The 16,172-nt window shown below is 55.3% G+C and overlaps 6 non-coding genes and 2 pseudogenes across 6 annotated transcripts; all 8 read left to right on the top strand.

Annotated features, from left to right (window-relative positions):
- The first annotated feature begins 5,545 nt into the window (after positions 1-5,545).
- Positions 5,546-5,664, top strand: LOC149198565 (5S ribosomal RNA). Its single transcript, XR_016253999.1, has one exon. It is a non-coding gene; the product is annotated as a 5S ribosomal RNA (ribosomal RNA).
- Positions 5,665-8,565: 2,901 nt separating this feature from the next.
- LOC149198564 (5S ribosomal RNA) lies at positions 8,566-8,684 on the top strand. The gene has a single exon (XR_016254003.1). It is a non-coding gene; the product is annotated as a 5S ribosomal RNA (ribosomal RNA).
- Positions 8,685-9,419: 735 nt separating this feature from the next.
- Positions 9,420-9,538, top strand: LOC149198563 (5S ribosomal RNA). Its single transcript, XR_016254034.1, has one exon. It is a non-coding gene; the product is annotated as a 5S ribosomal RNA (ribosomal RNA).
- A 3,064-nt stretch (positions 9,539-12,602) lies between these two features.
- On the top strand, positions 12,603-12,721 carry LOC149198562 (5S ribosomal RNA). Its single transcript, XR_016254033.1, has one exon. It is a non-coding gene; the product is annotated as a 5S ribosomal RNA (ribosomal RNA).
- Positions 12,722-13,458: 737 nt separating this feature from the next.
- Positions 13,459-13,577, top strand: LOC149198561 (5S ribosomal RNA). Its single transcript, XR_016254032.1, has one exon. It is a non-coding gene; the product is annotated as a 5S ribosomal RNA (ribosomal RNA).
- A 731-nt stretch (positions 13,578-14,308) lies between these two features.
- Positions 14,309-14,427, top strand: LOC149198560 (5S ribosomal RNA; annotated as a pseudogene).
- Positions 14,428-15,165: 738 nt separating this feature from the next.
- Positions 15,166-15,284, top strand: LOC149198559 (5S ribosomal RNA; annotated as a pseudogene).
- Positions 15,285-16,022: 738 nt separating this feature from the next.
- On the top strand, positions 16,023-16,141 carry LOC149198558 (5S ribosomal RNA). Its single transcript, XR_016254029.1, has one exon. It is a non-coding gene; the product is annotated as a 5S ribosomal RNA (ribosomal RNA).
- The last annotated feature ends 31 nt before the right edge of the window (positions 16,142-16,172 follow it).

Below are 16,172 nucleotides of genomic sequence, written 5' to 3'. Positions count from 1 at the left end.
GGATTATGAAGAATGGGATCATTCGTCAACTTGGACACATCCGGAAGTTCCAATGTCGCTAAGAATGGCAACTGAGGGTTAAAGGACATTTGTGGCTGTGGATTCGAGGCAGTACTAGGGTTCCAACCAGGTGGTGGTTGCTCCCATGGACTCTGTCCAGATGGACCCGGCCCAAAAGGGCCTGGCCCATAGGGACCTTGCCCGTAGGGGTTCTGTCCATACGGATTCTGACCATATGCAGACAGTTGTCCCTGGGTCTGCCCCCCAGCACCCCATGTATTAGCAACTTGACCCGCAGGTGCAACATACTGATAATTTTGGTAAGGCGTGACCTGCATCTGTTGATAGTTTTGATAAGGGGTAAACTGAGTCTGCCCCTGGGGTTGCTGGTAGCCATACATTTGCTGGGCTCCATACTGAGCCTGATAAGAAGGCTGCACTTGGTAGGAAGGTTGGGGCCCTGGCCCGCCTTGCATTTGATAACCCATTTGAGTTTGAGGCCCAGAATAATGTCCTTGAACTGGCTGGGCTTGGATCATCTGGCCGGAAGGTTGGCCTGGTTGAATTTGGGATGGACCTGTTTGCCTAGAAGGACGTACTTGCTGGGTGCCAGGTTGTCCTTGAGCAACCAAGGGTTGTCCTTGCGGAACAGATGGCCGAGCAGGCTGGACGGCTGGTTGACCTTGCGGTTGGCTAGCCTGTCCAGATGGATGATTAGGGCGGACAGTGGGTTGACCTTGCTGCATAGAAGGCTGGCCCGCCTGTCCGGAAGGTTGTACTGGCTGAGCAGTGGGTTGGCCCTGCTGTACGTAGGGTTGCCCCCCTTGCCCAGGAGGATGCATGGGCTGAGCAGTGGGTTGGCCCTGCTGTACGTAGGGTTGCCCCCCTTGCCCAGAAGGATACCCCTGTTGGACTGCTGGTTGACCTTGAGGAATATAGTTTTGCCTAGCTTGTCCGGCGGGATATCCCTGCTGGAGACCAGGTTGGCCTTGTTGGATGTAAGGCTGTCCTGGTTGTCCATACGGGTAACCTTGTTGGGTACCAGGTTGCCCCAGATAACCAGAAGGTTGACTCTGATAGGAAAAAGATGGACCACCAATGGCCGGAGGTTGTCCCGGGTAGGGTTGTCCTTGTGGGCCCCCAGATTGTCCTGGGTAAGACTGGCCATAAAGTGGTTGCCCTTGGGGGGCTTGTACATAAGGTGGCTGGCCTAGATTAGGTGGTCCTTGAGGCTGTCCAGGAATTGCCTGGCCCCCATGAAAAGAATGAGTACCGGCGTCATAAGTAATGGATAATGGTACTGAGACTTCAACAAAATGTTGAAGAGGCGCGGATTGAGCGAACTGGAGGTACTGACCGGTAGAATCATAATAAAAGAGTGGGCCTTGGTAATTCGGGTCCACAATGGGTTGCCCATGGGCATCATACGGCCCCCCTCCTGGAACAGGACCAGAGGAGGGTTGAGCACTTTGTGCAGGGTCGATGACTCCAGACGAAAGTCCCGGCTGGCCATTACTCACTTGACTGTGAGAGGGACCAGCCCCAGGGTTCGTAGATGAGGATGCTGTCATAGCACTGACGACCGGAGTTGAGTACGCTACACAAACAGTTGGAATCGTGGGAATTGAGGTAACAGGTGTATTAGGGGGTTGTGAAAGAAAGGGCTCCGTGGTGGCAATGACACTAGGATCCCATATAGTCGTGGAAGGCATTCTGGCAGCTATTCTATCCCTCATCGACTGATATCATGGGGGGAGTGGAGAAGTAGCTGGAATGGGAGATTCAATATTTGACACAACGGGTGTCTCACCTGCGCTGGGAGATGTCTCATCCATGTGGGAAGTGGACATCGGAGACGACATACCGGGAGGGGTAACAGGGATATCGTCCTCGTCAGGCTCCCAGATAGGGTTCCAATCTTCTTCGTAATCCTCGTCGCCCGGGGCACGTACGTTGATAGGCTGGATACTCGGGATAACCGAAAGAGTATCGCTTACAACTGGTACCTCAGGAGCAACAGAAGATGGAGAACCTTGATCACTTGGACCGAGAGTTGACGGGTCAGCCAGGATGACAAACCCCACACAAAATCCTAAAGCAAACTAACGATAAAGACCCTACTCAAGCTAACGCACGCAAGAACTAACCAGGTAATGTTATCGTGGCCGAATAAATTTTTAAGACACAGGAACTAAACTTGACCTTTTCATGTTTCAAGAGTCGAGAAAAGGACAAAAAGATGACTCTAGTCTCCTTCGAATGTTTAATGAGCACGAAGTGACAAGACGCTCACTGGCACCTTTTCTTTTAGGGAGTCCGAAAAGGATCAAAAGTGACTGCTCTGGAGATTCTAGGTAAAGGGTTTACCAAGCAATCCGTAAAACTGCTTATACACCTTGGCAATCGTATGAGAACCAAGGACTTTCCGTACTGCAGTCAATCTTCCCGAATGCTATGTTCGGTGCGTTACGGTTCGCAGGGCGGCAGACTCGGCTTCCTATGGATCAAGGATAAAAGCCTAGTGGGGTCTCCCTATATACGCGACGGTACGTGGGAGCACAGTCCGTGTTAGACCACTATCGAGTCACAGAAGGAGGAATCGCCCAACCGTAATGTGAAACAATAGTGACTATGTTTAAAGACGCCGGAACACGTCTCTAAACTAGACCTCTAGATGTTTGCGTTAAGTTCCTATGCGTTTTAAAGTTTATTCGGTTTATTTTATGGTTGATCTTGAATTAAGTTTCGGTTTCAAGCCTTATCGTATGATCTCTCACAATTACCTAGATGCAAACTACATGCCAAAGAATACCATTCCGTTCGATGAATTCTAACTTTGATAGGGTTAAGAGTTTTCAATCAAACAAAATGAACTCAATCAATCAAACAATCTAATGCAGCTAATGACAAAGAAATGAAATTTTTCTTTTGAGAACACAAATCAGTGAAATGCTCTTCTTTTCATTAACTATTGAATGCAAAAGACATTAGTTTGATTTCTTTTTCAATGGCACTGTGCACTTAAGATGAATTTTGAGAGACAGCAATACCGTGCAAAGAGAAACAAAATCACTCAATGAGAAACACAACAAGCGTGAAAAGCGCTGATCGAACCCAAGCAACTGTGATCTGTGTCTGGGCAGTGAAACAATCCGAGGACTGGTTCAACGACAATCACCTCAAACAACCAAGCAAAGAAAGCAACAAGACGAAGGTTTCCGCAATAGCAAAGGCAAGCAACAACGAATCTTTGTGAACGAGTGATAAAACAAACTCAGTCCAATGAAAACGGGACGATGGCACTAGGTCACGGGACACAAAACAAGGTTCGTCCGACAAGACTTCGCAAGCAAGTGTTTTACAATTCGAACAATAAATATCAAGTCATAAACCAAATAGAAAGAGCAGGAGATAGGCAAACCAACAGGCTCAGGAGGCAAAATTGAAACAAATTCAATTTTACAAGATCAACGCGGGTAACACTCAGCAACAATGCGCTGACCAGAGGTCACGCGTAGCAACAAAGCGCTGTCAGCGCGAAAGAACACGACTCAAGCGCACTAGTTCGATTTCAGAACCGTTGCGACTGTTTTACGTACAAGCGCGATGACAACGGGGTCAAAGAGACAGCTATGCGCTGTCAGCGCGACTGTTTTGATATAAACCGCGCTGAGGCTAAAAAAAAGGCAGACTCAAGCCAAAAACTCCCAAACCAAGGCCAGAACTCTTTAAACAATTAATACACCTCCCAGACTGAACCAGGAAGTCTAAAAGCAGAGAACTAATCCCCAATTTTTGAACAGAGAGAAACAATCAAACTCAAGAACAAAAATGAACAAAAAGAGACAAAGGCCAGCTCCCCAGCGGAGTCGCCAAATTGTTGGAGAGGTAAATCCCCTCTACGGATAGAGGCGATCCCTACTAGCCCAGAATGGGTCTAGCAACAATCAATCAATGCTACTGTGAAAGTTCCTAATTGCAAATAAAAGAGAGGTAATGAACACCTACTTGGTTTCCAACGCTATTGTTTGATGAAGAGATGCCGCTCTCGCTCCTTCGCTCTGGCCGGTCACGATCCTCCACGATCTTCGTGAATAGATACCTGCACACATGAAGAGAAAGACAAACACAAGCCTGAAATCTAATAAAAGCAATTATACATCAGTCAGAAAGGATGTAATTCACATTAACCATTACAAAGACAAATGAGAATGGAACCATAACAGTAGTCATCTATTATTAATCAATAACAGAGAAAGGTAGAACCAAAGTTCTGACGCTGAGTCCTTCTCTAGAGGGTCCAGCTAGCAAGTCTCTTAAGCATTCACCCCTGAAGGTAGATTCTCCCAAGACAAAGCTCTTTCTCACACAAGCAATACTCACAACCTTCCTTAAGCTTCCTCTAGCAAATCCACACTTGTCACACCAACTACCTACTAGCAACAACACCCTAAGCACTATGAATTCCACACTATCCAAACTAGCTGTTCATGGTAATGGTAGAGGTTTAAATAGGAGAAGGAGTCTACATGAATGGTGGGAGGATGAGCTTATCTTCAAGGAATGTGGTTTCAAATGACGAACAGACATGCCATAGAAGGGAGGGCGATACCCACAAAGCCAACAACCAAGTCTGGAGTCATCTGGAAGGCTGGCTGTTGGAACAAATTCACCCAAACTGGATCAGCGCGGGTATATAACTGAACTGTAACACTGACAGCGCATCTTAATAATGGAGCAGGCTGTGTCAGCGCGGCTTAATACTTTCATAGGATGCGTTGGCTCATGAAATTCGACCAGCGCGGAAAACCCGTGTGCTTCCGCGCTGGCAGCGCATCAGTTACACTATCAACCGCTAGTCAGCGCGGTTATTTTAATAACAGTCACGCTGATGAAATAAAACTTGGCAAAGTGGGTCATTTGGCCAGTTTAGAGAGCATGAGCATGGTGCATTTGATTTCATGACACAGTAGGGAGACTGACAGGGAGACAGTGACAAATTACTTCGTAACAAGGAGGTCGCCCGAGCATTAAGGGGGGAGGGGGAGCGCCACTGAGGGAAACAGAGGACTGCTCCGAGGGAAACTCGGGAACGGGGCACGGATTCATCACCCTAGTCGGAAGTCGCGAGCGGGATCGGAGCGCATTTGCAGCAGTGGGTGATGAATCTAGGACCGTTCACGTCACTGTAGCGAAGATGACACAGGGGAGAGTGGGTAAGAGGTTTGTTGAATCGTATCTACTTTTTGTGGGAATCCGAATTTGGGGAGAGCCGCAGATCGCACACGGAAAGGCAGCGCGAGCTCCACGCAGCGCCGTCGGTGGTCGCGGAACTTACGCCTTTTTCTCCCCTCCCTCTCTCCTTCCCTTCCCTTCCCCCCTTTGTTCTTCCCCTGGTCCGCTGGGGCGCGCTGCCAAGTCGGGGAAGAGGGCGAGCTCCCGTGCCGCGGAGAACAACGTGGGACGGAGGGCCATGGGTGGGCGCAATGCCCTGCGCGTGGCTCGGCGGTCTCCTTTGAAGAGGGGGAGGGGGCGAGATCTTTGCGGGTGCGATCATACTAGCGTTAATGCACCGGATCCCATCAGAACTCCGTAGTTAAGCGCGCTTGGGCTAGAGTAGTACTGGGATGGGTGACCTCCCGGGAAGTCCTAGTGTTGCACCCTCCTCCCATTTTGTGCAGCGGGGCGGAGCCAGCGGAAGGGATCCTCGCAGGTGCGATCACGCCGGCACCAGTGGGGAACTCCGCGGTCAGGCGTGCTTGACGGTTTTATTGGGTCGCGTCGCGTGTTCGTCTCGTTTTGCGGCGCGTGGCTGCCTATATATTGATGCGCAATGGAATCCCGCGAATGAGGAGGTCGCCCGAGCATTAAGGGGGGAGGGGGAGCGCCACTGAGGGAAACAGAGGACTGTTCCGAGGGAAACTCGGGAACGGGGCACGGATTCATCACCCTAGTCGGAAGTCGCGAGCGGGATCGGAGCGCATTTGCGGCAGTGGGTGATGAATCTAGGACCGTTCGCGTCACTGTAGCGAATATGACGCGGGGGAGAGTGGGTAAGAGGTTTGTTGAATCGTATATGCTTTTTGTGGGAATCCGAATTTGGGGAGAGCCGCGGATCGCGCACGGAAAGGCAGCGCGAGCTCCACGCAGCGCCGTCGGTGGTCGCGGAACTTACGCCTTTTTCTCCCCTCCCTCTCTCCTTCCCTTCCCTTCCCCCCTTCCTTCTTCCCCTGGTCCGCTGGTTGCCCGCGGGGCCGGGCGGGGCGCGCCGCCAAGTCGGGGAAGAGGGCGAGCTCCTGCGCCGAACGGCGTCGGACGGAGGGCCATGGGTGGGCGCCATGCCCTGCGCGTGGCTCGGCGGTCTCCCTTGAAGAGGGGGAGGGGGCGAGATCTTTGCCGGTGCGATCATACCAACGTTAATGCACCGGATCCCATCAGAACTCCGCAGTTAAGCGCGCTTGGGCTAGAGTAGTACTGGGATGGGTGATGTCATGCCCCCAAGTCTGCGGTAACTTTTTTTCCGTGCCCGGCGGGGTGCGGCACCACCGACCGTTCCCTTTTTAACAAGTTAACGTTTATGGACTACACCTTAACCAATATAATCAGCTTTAAACCGATATAAACATGTCTTCACTTATAATCATAAGCATTAATCTTCATCAATTTTCATAAACCATTCTTAACATTATCATATGCAATTTAACCGAATAACAATTGCAAAACAATCGAGAAGAATGGGAGGGGCAACTCCCGAAAGTCTGCCCGAATATATTATGATCTTTTCCAATAATACAAATGTACAAGTGTGCCGGACAAAGTCCACGGCCAACACTTAGAATCAATACAACAAGACATAAGAAGCCTTAACCATACACCATTATGTACCTTTGTCCAGGAGCGTGCCCCCACACGGGTCACCAAGACACTCCTCCAAATCCTACACAAGACCGTGTATCGAATCTCCTTCAACCGAGACCTCCACATAAGCCAATCTCCAAAAATATGCGAAATTCCCCTTATTCCTTATGCGCATGAGGAATGCGCATTTCCCTTAAGAATCTTAGCACTTTTCTTTACCTCTTATGCGAGGATCACTTGAGCGAAAGTCGATGGATGAAATGAGGCTCACTTCCATCCATTTATACGTTGCCTTCCTTATGTTTACAAGGGGCTGCTTCACTTTATGGCCGACCCCACTCATGAACATGTAAAGCCCACGTATCATGTTATTTTACATTATTATATTATATTTTATTCTTATTAATTCACACTCCATATAATATGCTTTCTTTTCATGTTTTTAAAGGGGATGCTCCACTCACGGTTGCCCCCATCATTTACATAAAAGCCCCCACATACTATATTTTGTTTTAATAATCCAAGCATATTTATATATGCTTATAAGCCTTCACACGATATGTATTTATGTGCTTTAGTATGCTCGTCCACACTTAGCCTTGTTTCTGTCCAAGCGCATTTTGTCATATCCCTGTCGTACAAGCTCGTCACAATATCGTCACAATATCGTCACAACCGGCTCGTCATTTCGTCGCACGCTGCCCGCTACCTTTTGCTGTCGCATCCGCCCATCCGTTGTCCGTCGTATGCCGCTGCCCATCGTGTAGCAAGGTGTGCGCCCATGGGTCGGCCGCCCATCGCCGGGTCCGCCCATCATCGGGTCCGCCCGTTGTCGGGTCCGCCCAAGTGTCGGAGGTCCGCCCATCCGCTCGTCGTGGTGTCAAAATGCACTCGCCGTCGTGCACGAGAGCACCCGCCCATCGTGCACGCCTGCCCGAGACTCGAGGGCGTCACAGGTGACCTCCCGGGAAGTCCTAGTGTTGCACCCTCCCCCCTTTTTGTGCGGCGCGGCGGAGCCAGTGGAAGGGATCCTCGCGGGTGCAATCGCGCCGGCGCCAGTGCGGAACTCCGCGGTCAGGCGCGCTTGACGGTTTTATTGGGTTGCGTCGCATGTTCGTCTCGTTTTGCAGCGCGGGGCTGCCTATATATTGATGCGCAATGGAATCCCGCGAATGAGGAGGTTGCCCAAGCATTAAGGGGGGAGGGGGAGCGCCACTGAGGGAAACAGAGGACTGCTCCGAGGGAAACTCGGGAACGGGGCACGGATTCGTCACCCAAGTCGGAAGTCGCGAGCGGGATCGAAGCGCACTTGCGGCAGTGGGTGATGAATCTAGGACCGTTCGCGTCACTGTAGCGAAGATGACGCGGGGGAGAGTGGGTAAGAGGTTTGTTGAATCGTATCTATTTTTTGTCGGAATCCGAATTTTGGGAGAGCCGCGGATCGCGCACGGAAAGGCAGCGCGAGCTCCACGCAGCGCCGTCGGTGGTCACGGAACTTACGCCTTTTTCTCCCCTCCCTCTCTCCTTCCCTTCCCTTCCCCCCTTCCTTCTTCCCCTGGTCCGCTGGGGCGCGCCGCCAAGTCGAGGAAGAGGGCGAGCTCCCGCGCCGCGGCGAACAGCGTGGGACGGAGGGCCATGGGTGGGCGCCATGCCCTGCGCGTGGCTCGGCGGTCTCCCTTGAAGAGGGGGAGGGGGCGAGATCTTTGCGGGTGCGATCATACCAGCGTTAATGCACCAGATCCCATCAGAACTCCGCAGTTAAGCGCGCTTGGGCTAGAGTAGTACTGGGATGGGTGACCTCCCGGGAAGTCCTAGTGTTGCACCCTTCCCCTTTTTTGTGCAGCGCGGTGGAGCCAGTGGAAGGGATCCTCGCGGGTGCGATCGCGCCGGCGCCAGTGCGGAACTCCGCGGTCAAGCGCGCTTGACGGTTTTATTGGGTCGCGTCGCATGTTTGTCTCGTTTTGCGGCGCGGGGCTGCCTATATATTGATGCGCAATGGAATCCCGTGAATGAGGTCGCCCGAGCATTAAGGGGGGAGGGGGAGCGCCACTGAGGGAAACAGAGGACTGGTTCCGAGGGAAACTCTGGAACGGGGCACGGATTCATCACCCTAGTCGGAAGTCGCGAGCGGGATCGGAGCGCATTTGCGGCAGTGGGTGATGAATCTAGGACCGTTCGCGTCACTGTAGCGAAGATGACGCGGGGAGACTGGGTAAGAGGTTTGTTGAATCGTATCTGCTTTTTGTGGGAATCCGAATTTGGGGAGAGCCGCGGATCGCGCACGGAAAGGCAGCGCGAGCTCCACGCAGCGCCGTCGGTGGTCGCGGAACTTACGCCTTTTTCTCCCCTCCCTCTCTCCTTCCCTTCCCTTCCCCCCTTCGTTCTTCCCCTGGTCCGCTGGCTGCCCGCGGGGCGGGGCGGGGCGCACCGCCAAGTCGGGGAAGAGGGCGAGCTCCCGCGCCGCGGCGAATGGCGTCAGACGGAGGGCCATGGGTGGGCGCCATGCTCTGCGCGTGGCTCGGCGGTCTCCCTTGAAGAGGGGGAGGGGGCGAGATCTTTGCCGGTGCGATCATACCAGCGTTAATGCACTGGATCCCATCAGAACTCCGCAGTTAAGCGCGCTTGGGCTAGAGTAGTACTGGGATGGGTGATCTCCCGGGAAGTTCTAGTTTTGCACCCTCCCCCCTTTTTGTGCAGCGCGGTGGAGCCAGTGGAAGGGATCCTCGCGAGTGCGATCGCGCCGACGCCAGTGCGGAACTCCGCGGTCAGGCGCGCTTGATGGTTTTATTGGGTCGCGTCGCGTGTTCGTCTCGTTTTGCGGTGCGGGGCTGCCTATATATTGATGCGCAATGGAATCCCGTGAATGAGGAGTTCGCCCGAGCATTAAGGGGGGAGGGTGAGCGCCACTAAGGGAAATAGAGTACTGCTCCGAGGGAAACTCGGGAACGGGGCACGGATTCGTCACCCTAGTCGGAAGTCGCGAGCGGGATCGGAGCGCACTTGCGGCAGTGGGTGATGAATCTAGGACCGTTCGCGTCACTGTAGCGAAGATGACGTGGGGGAGAGTGGGTAAGAGGTTTGTTGAATCGTATCTGCTTTTTGTGGGAATCTGAATTTGGGGAGAGCCGCGGATCGCGCACGGAAAGGCAGCGCGAGCTCCACGCAGCGCCGTCGGTGGTCGCGGAACTTACGCCTTTTTCTCCCCTCCCTCTCTCCTTCCCTCCCCTTCCCCCCTTCGTTCTTCCCCTGGTCCGCTGGCTGCCCGCGGGGCCGGGTGGGGCGCGCCGCCAAGTTGGGGAAGAGGGCGAGCTCCCGCGCCGCGGCGAACGGCGTCGGACGGAGGGCCATGGGTGGGCGCCATGCCCTGTGCGTGGCTCAGCGGTCTCCCTTGAAGAGGGGGAGGGGGCGAGATCTTTGCGGGTGCGATCATACCAGCGTTAATGCATCGGATCCCATCAGAACTCCGCAATTAAGCGCGCTTGGGCTAGAGTAGTACTGGGATGGGTGACCTGTCATGCCCCCAAGCCTACGGTAGTCTTCCAACCGTGTCTGGCGAGGTGCGGCACCACCCTGCACTTTCTTTTTAACAATACTCATGCACATGGACTACGCCTTTCCACATTAACATACTTAATTCATCTTTCTCAATTAAGTAAAATGCATTTATCTTCATACACTTTCATAATCAATATGCAATTAAACCGAGAACATAACAATTGCACACAATTATAGAGGGAGGGGCAACTCCCGAACAAGTCCGCCCAATAATAATATATTGTGAAAATCTTCAATAATACATCATACAAGTGTGCTTGGCAAAGTCCAAGGCCAACACTTAGAAAATATTACAACCACGGCAAGACAGCCTTTTACATACACATTTGTGCACCTTTGCCCAAGAGCGGGTCCCCACACGGGTCACCAAGACGCTCATACAATTCTGCACCAAGACCGTGTACAAAACTTCCTCAACCAAGATAATACTTCACATAACCAAGCCTTAAGACATGCGAGATCTCTTCAACTCCAATGCGCATGAGATATGCGCATATCTCAAGACTTTCGCACTTCCCTCTTGTCCTTATGCGAAGGAGAGCAAGTGAAGTTCGATGGAGAAATGAAGCTTCATCCTCCATAATATATACGCTCTTCTCCATGTGTTTTAAGGGGGGTGCACCACTCATGGCCGACCCCACCTTACACATATAAGCCCACGTATATATTATTATTATATTCTTATTATTTTAATTAACCCACACATATTTATATGTTCCTCCATATAATATGCTTATGTGTTTATTCGTTGCTCCAAATGAGCCCAAGCTTTTATGTTTATACGTACTCCATTGTGGGTTTATGGAAGGGGTGTCTAGCCTTAAGGCTTCACCACATACGCCCGCAACATACATAATAACATGTCGGCCTCACTCCATTTGACAACGCATATAAACCATATTCAACACTTGATTTTATTTCAAGTGTTTCCCTTCGTCGCTTCTGAAATGTCGCACATTATCGTCGCAACCGGCTCGCTGTTTCGTCACAGGGGCGGGTCGCCCGCCCGGGCGCCCGTCCATCGTTCACGGGTCGCTCACCGGGGCGCCCACTCATTGTTCCGCCGTGCCCGCTGTTATATCCACGCTCGCCCGCGCTTATCAGCTCGCCGCCCCGTCGGGTTACTCGCCTGTACATCGCAGACCCGTGTCCATCAGCTCGTCGCACCGCCGGGTGACTCGCCCATGCAGGCCCGCGCCCCCCAACTCGTCACGCCACCGGGTGACTTGTCCGTTTGTTAACTCGTCGGGTGATCCGCCCGTGTAGACCCGCGCCCATCGTGGACGGGGCACCCGCCCGTCGTGCAAGGGCGCCCGCCCATCGTTGTGTGTGCCTACCCCGGGTCGTGTCCACCGCTCGACCGTCGTGTGAAGGGGCGCTCGCTCGTCGCGCACCTACCCGAGTCGCGAGGGCCTTACATGACCTCCCAGGAAGACCTAGTGTTGCACCCTCCCCCCTTTTTGTGCGGCGCGGCGGAGCCAGTGGAAGGGATCCTCGCGGGTGCGATCGCGCCGGTGTCAGTGCGGAACTCCGCGGTCAGGCGCGCTTGACAGTTTTATTGGGTCGCGTCGCGTGTTCGTCTCGTTTTGCGGCGCGGAGCTGCCTATATATTGATGCGCAATGGAATCTCGCGAATGAGGAGATCGCCCGAGCATTAAGGGGGGAGGGGGAGCTCCACTGAGGGAAACAGAGGACTGCTCCGAGGTAAACTCAGGAACTGGGCACGGATTCGTCACCCTAGTCGGAAGTCGCGAGCGGGATCGGAGCGCACTTGCGGCAGTGGGAGATGAATCTAGGACCGTTCGCGTCACTGTAGCGAAGATGACGCGGGGGAGAGTGGGTAAGAGGTTTGATGAATCGTATCTGCTTTTTGTGGGAATCCGAATTTGGGGAGAGCCGCGGATTGCTCACGGAAAGGCAGCGCGAGCTCCACGCAGCGCCGTCGCTGGTCGCGGAACTTACGCCTTTTTCTCCCCTCCCTCTCTCCTTCCCTTCCCTTCCCCCCTTCGTTCTTCCCCTGGTCCGCTGGCTGCCCGCGGGGCGGGGCGGGGCGCGCCGCCAAGTCGGGGAAGAGGGCGAGCTCCCGCGCCGCGGCGAATGGCGTCGGACGGAGGGCCATGGGTGGGCGCCATGCTCTGCGCGTGGCTCAGCGGTCTCCCTTGAAGAGGGGGAGGGGGCGAGATCTTTGCCGGTGCGATCATACCAGCGTTAATGCACTGGATCCCATCAGAACTCCGCAGTTAAGCGCGCTTGGGCTAGAGTAGTACTGGGATGGGTGATCTCCCGGGAAGTTCTAGTTTTGCACCCTCCCCCCTTTTTGTGCGGCGCGACGGAGCCAGTGGAAGGGATCCTCGCGGGTGCGATCGCGCTGGCGCCAGTGCGGAACTCCGCGGTCAGGCGCGCTTGATGGTTTTATTGGGTCGCGTCGCGTGTTCGTCTCGTTTTGCGGCGCGGGCTGCCTATATATTGATGCGCAATGGAATCCCGCAAATGAGGAGGTCGCCCGAGCATTAAGGGGGGAGGGGGAGCGCCACTGAGGGAAACAGAGGACTGCTCTGAGGGAAACTCGGGAACGGGATATAGATTCGTCACCCTAGTCGGAAGTCGCGAGCAGGATCGGAGCGCACTTGCGGCAGTGGGTGATGAATCTAGGAGCGTTTGCATCACTGTAGCGAAGATGACGCGGGGGAGAGTGGGTAAGAGGTTTGTTGAATCGTATCTGCTTTTTGTGGGAATCCGAATTTGGGGAGAGCCGCGGATCGCGCACGGAAAGGCAGCGCGAGCTCCACGCAGCGCCGTCGGTGGTCGCGGAACTTACGCCTTTTTCTCCCCTCCCTCTCTCCTTCCCTTCCCTTCCCCCGTTCGTTATTCCCCTGGTCCGCTGGCTGCCCGCGGGGCGGGGCGGGGCGCGCCGCCAAGTCGGGGAAGAGGGCGAGCTCCCGCGCCGCGGCGAACGACGTGGGACGGAGGGCCATGGGTGGGCCCCATGCCCTGCGCGTGGCTCGGCGGCCTCCCTTGAAGAGGGGGAGGGGGCGAGATCTTTGCGGGTGCGATCATACCAGCGTTAATGCACCGGATCCCATCAGAACTCCGCAGTTAAGCGCGCTTGGGCTAGAGTAGGACTGGGATGGGTGACCTCCCTGGAAGTCCTAGTGTTGCACCCTCCCCCCTTTTTGTGCGGCGCGACGGAGCCAGTGGAAGGGATCCTTGCGGGTGCGATCGCGCCGACGCCAGTGTAGAACTCTGCGGTCAGGCGCACATGATGGTTTTATTGGGTCACGTCGCGTGTTCGTCTCGTTTTGCGGCGCGGGCTGCCTATATATTGATGCGCAATGGAATCCCGCGAATGAGGAGGTCGCCCGAGCATTAAGGGGGGAGGGGGAGCGCCACTGAGGGAAATAGAGGACTGCTCCGAGGGAAACTCGGGAACAGGACATAGATTCGTCACCCTAGTCGGAAGTCGCGAGCGGGATCGGAGCGCACTTGCGGCAGTGGGTGATGAATCTAGGACCGTTCGCATCACTGTAGCGAAGATGACGCGGGGAGAGTGGGTAAGAGGTTTGTTGAATCGTATATGCTTTTTGTGGGAATCCGAATTTGGGGAGAGCCGCGGATCGCGCACGGAAAGGCAGCGCGAGCTCCACGCAGCGTCGTCGGTGGCCGCGGAACTTACGCCTTTTTCTCCCCTCCCTCTCTCCTTCCCTTCCCTTCCCCCGTTCGTTATTCCCCTGGTCCGCTGGCTGCCCGCTGGGCGGGGCGGGCGGCGCCGCCAAGTCGGGGAAGAGGGCGAGCTCCTGCGCCGAGCCGCTTCGGATCGAGGGCCACGGATGGGCCCCATGCGCTGCGCGTGGCTCGGCGGCCTCCCTTGAAGAGGGGGAGGGGGCGAGATCTTTGCGGGTGCGATCATACCAGCGTTAATGCACCGGATCCCATCAGAACTCCGCAGTTAAGCGCGCTTGGGCTAGAGTAGGACTGGGATGGGTGAGCTCCCTGGAAGTCCTAGTGTTGCACCCTCCCCCCTTTTTGTGCGGCGCGGCGGAGCCAGTGGAAGGGATCCTCGCGGGTGCGATCGCGCCGGCGCCAGTGCGGAACTCCGCGGTCAGGCGCTCTTGACGGTTTTATTGGGTCGCGTCGCGTGTTCGTCTCGTTTTGCGGCGCGGGGCTGCCTATATATTGATGCGCAATGGAATCCCACGAATGAGGAGGTCGCCCGAGCATTAAGGGGGGAGGGGGAGCGCCACTGAGGGAAACAGAGAACTGCTCCGAGGGAAACTCGGGAACGGGGCACGGATTCGTCACCTTAGTCGGAAGTCGCGAGCGGGATCGGAGCGCACTTGCGGCAGTGGGTGATGAATCTAGGACCGTTCGCGTCACTGTAGCGAAGATGACGCGGGGGAGAGTGGGTAAGAGGTTTGTTGAATCGTATCTGCTTTTTGTGGGAATCCGAATTTGGGGAGAGCCGCGGATCGCGCACGGAAAGGCAGCGCGAGCTCCACGCAGCGCCGTCGGTGGTCGCGGAACTTACGCCTTTTTCTCCCCTCCTTCTCTTCGTCCCTTCCCTTCCCCCCTTCGTTCTTCCCCTGGTCAACTGGCTGCCCGCGGGGCGGGGCGGGGCGCGCCACCAAGTCGGGGGAGAGGGCGAGCTCCCGCGCCGCGGCGAACGGCGTGGGACGGAGGGCCATGGTTGGGCGCCATGCCCTGCGCGTGGCTCGGCGGTCTCCCTTGAAGAGGGGGAGGGGGCGAGATCTTTGCGGGTGCGATCATACCAGCGTTAATGCATCGGATCCCATAAGAACTCCACAGTTAAGCGCGCTTGGGCTAGAGTAGTACTGGGATGGGTGACCTCCCTGGAAGTCCTAGTGTTGCACCCTCCCCCCTTTTTGTGCGGCGCGGCGGAGCCAGTGGAAGGGATCCTCGCGGGTGCGATCACGCCGGCGCCAGTGCGGAACTCCGTGGTCAGGCGCACTTGACGGTTTTGTTGGGTCACGTCGCATGTTCGTCTGGTTTTGCGGCGCGGGGCTGCCTATATATCGATGCGCAATGGAATCCCGCGAATTAGGAGGTCGCCCGAGCATTAAGGGGGGAGGGGGAGCGCCACTGAGGGAAACAGAGGACTGCTCCGAGGGAAACTCGGGAACGGGGCACAGATTCGTCACCCTAGTCGGAAGTCGCGAGCGGGATCAGAGCGCACTTGCGGCAGTGGGTGATGAATCTAGGACCATTCGCGTCACTGTAGTGAAGATGACGCGGGGGAGAGTGGGTAAGAGGTTTGTCGAATCGTATCTGCTTTTTGTGGGAATCCGAATTTGGGGAGAGCCGCGGATCGCGCACGGAAAGGCAGCGCGAGCTCCACGCAGCGCCGTCGGTGGTCGCGGAACTTACGCGTTTTTCTCCCCTCCGTCTCTCCTTCCCTTCCCTTCCCCCCTTCGTTCTTCCCCTGGTCCGCTGGCTTCCTGCGGGGCGGGGTGGGGCGCGCCGCCAAGTCGGGGAAGAGGGCGAGCTCCCGCGCCGCGGCGAACGACGTCGGACGAAGGGCCATGGGTGGGCGCCATGCCCTCCACGTGGCTCGACGGTCTCCCTTGAAGAGGGGGAGGGGGCGAGATATTTGCGGGTGCGATCATACCAGCGTTAATGCACCGGATCCCATCAGAACTCCGCAGTTAAGCGCGCTTGGGCTAGAGTAGTACTGGGATGGGTGAGCTCCCTGGAAGTCCTAGTGTTGCACCCTCCCCCCTTTTTGTGCGGCGCGACGGAGCCAG

Source organism: Pinus tabuliformis, chromosome 2_1 (genome assembly GCF_031772625.1).
Source record: "Pinus tabuliformis cultivar Carrire ecotype Pingquan chromosome 2_1, CPIR1, whole genome shotgun sequence".
NCBI lineage: Eukaryota > Viridiplantae > Streptophyta > Pinopsida > Pinales > Pinaceae > Pinus > Pinus tabuliformis.
The sequence above is the reverse complement of the archived record's forward strand: the minus strand, read 5'-3'. Positions and strand labels throughout refer to the sequence as shown.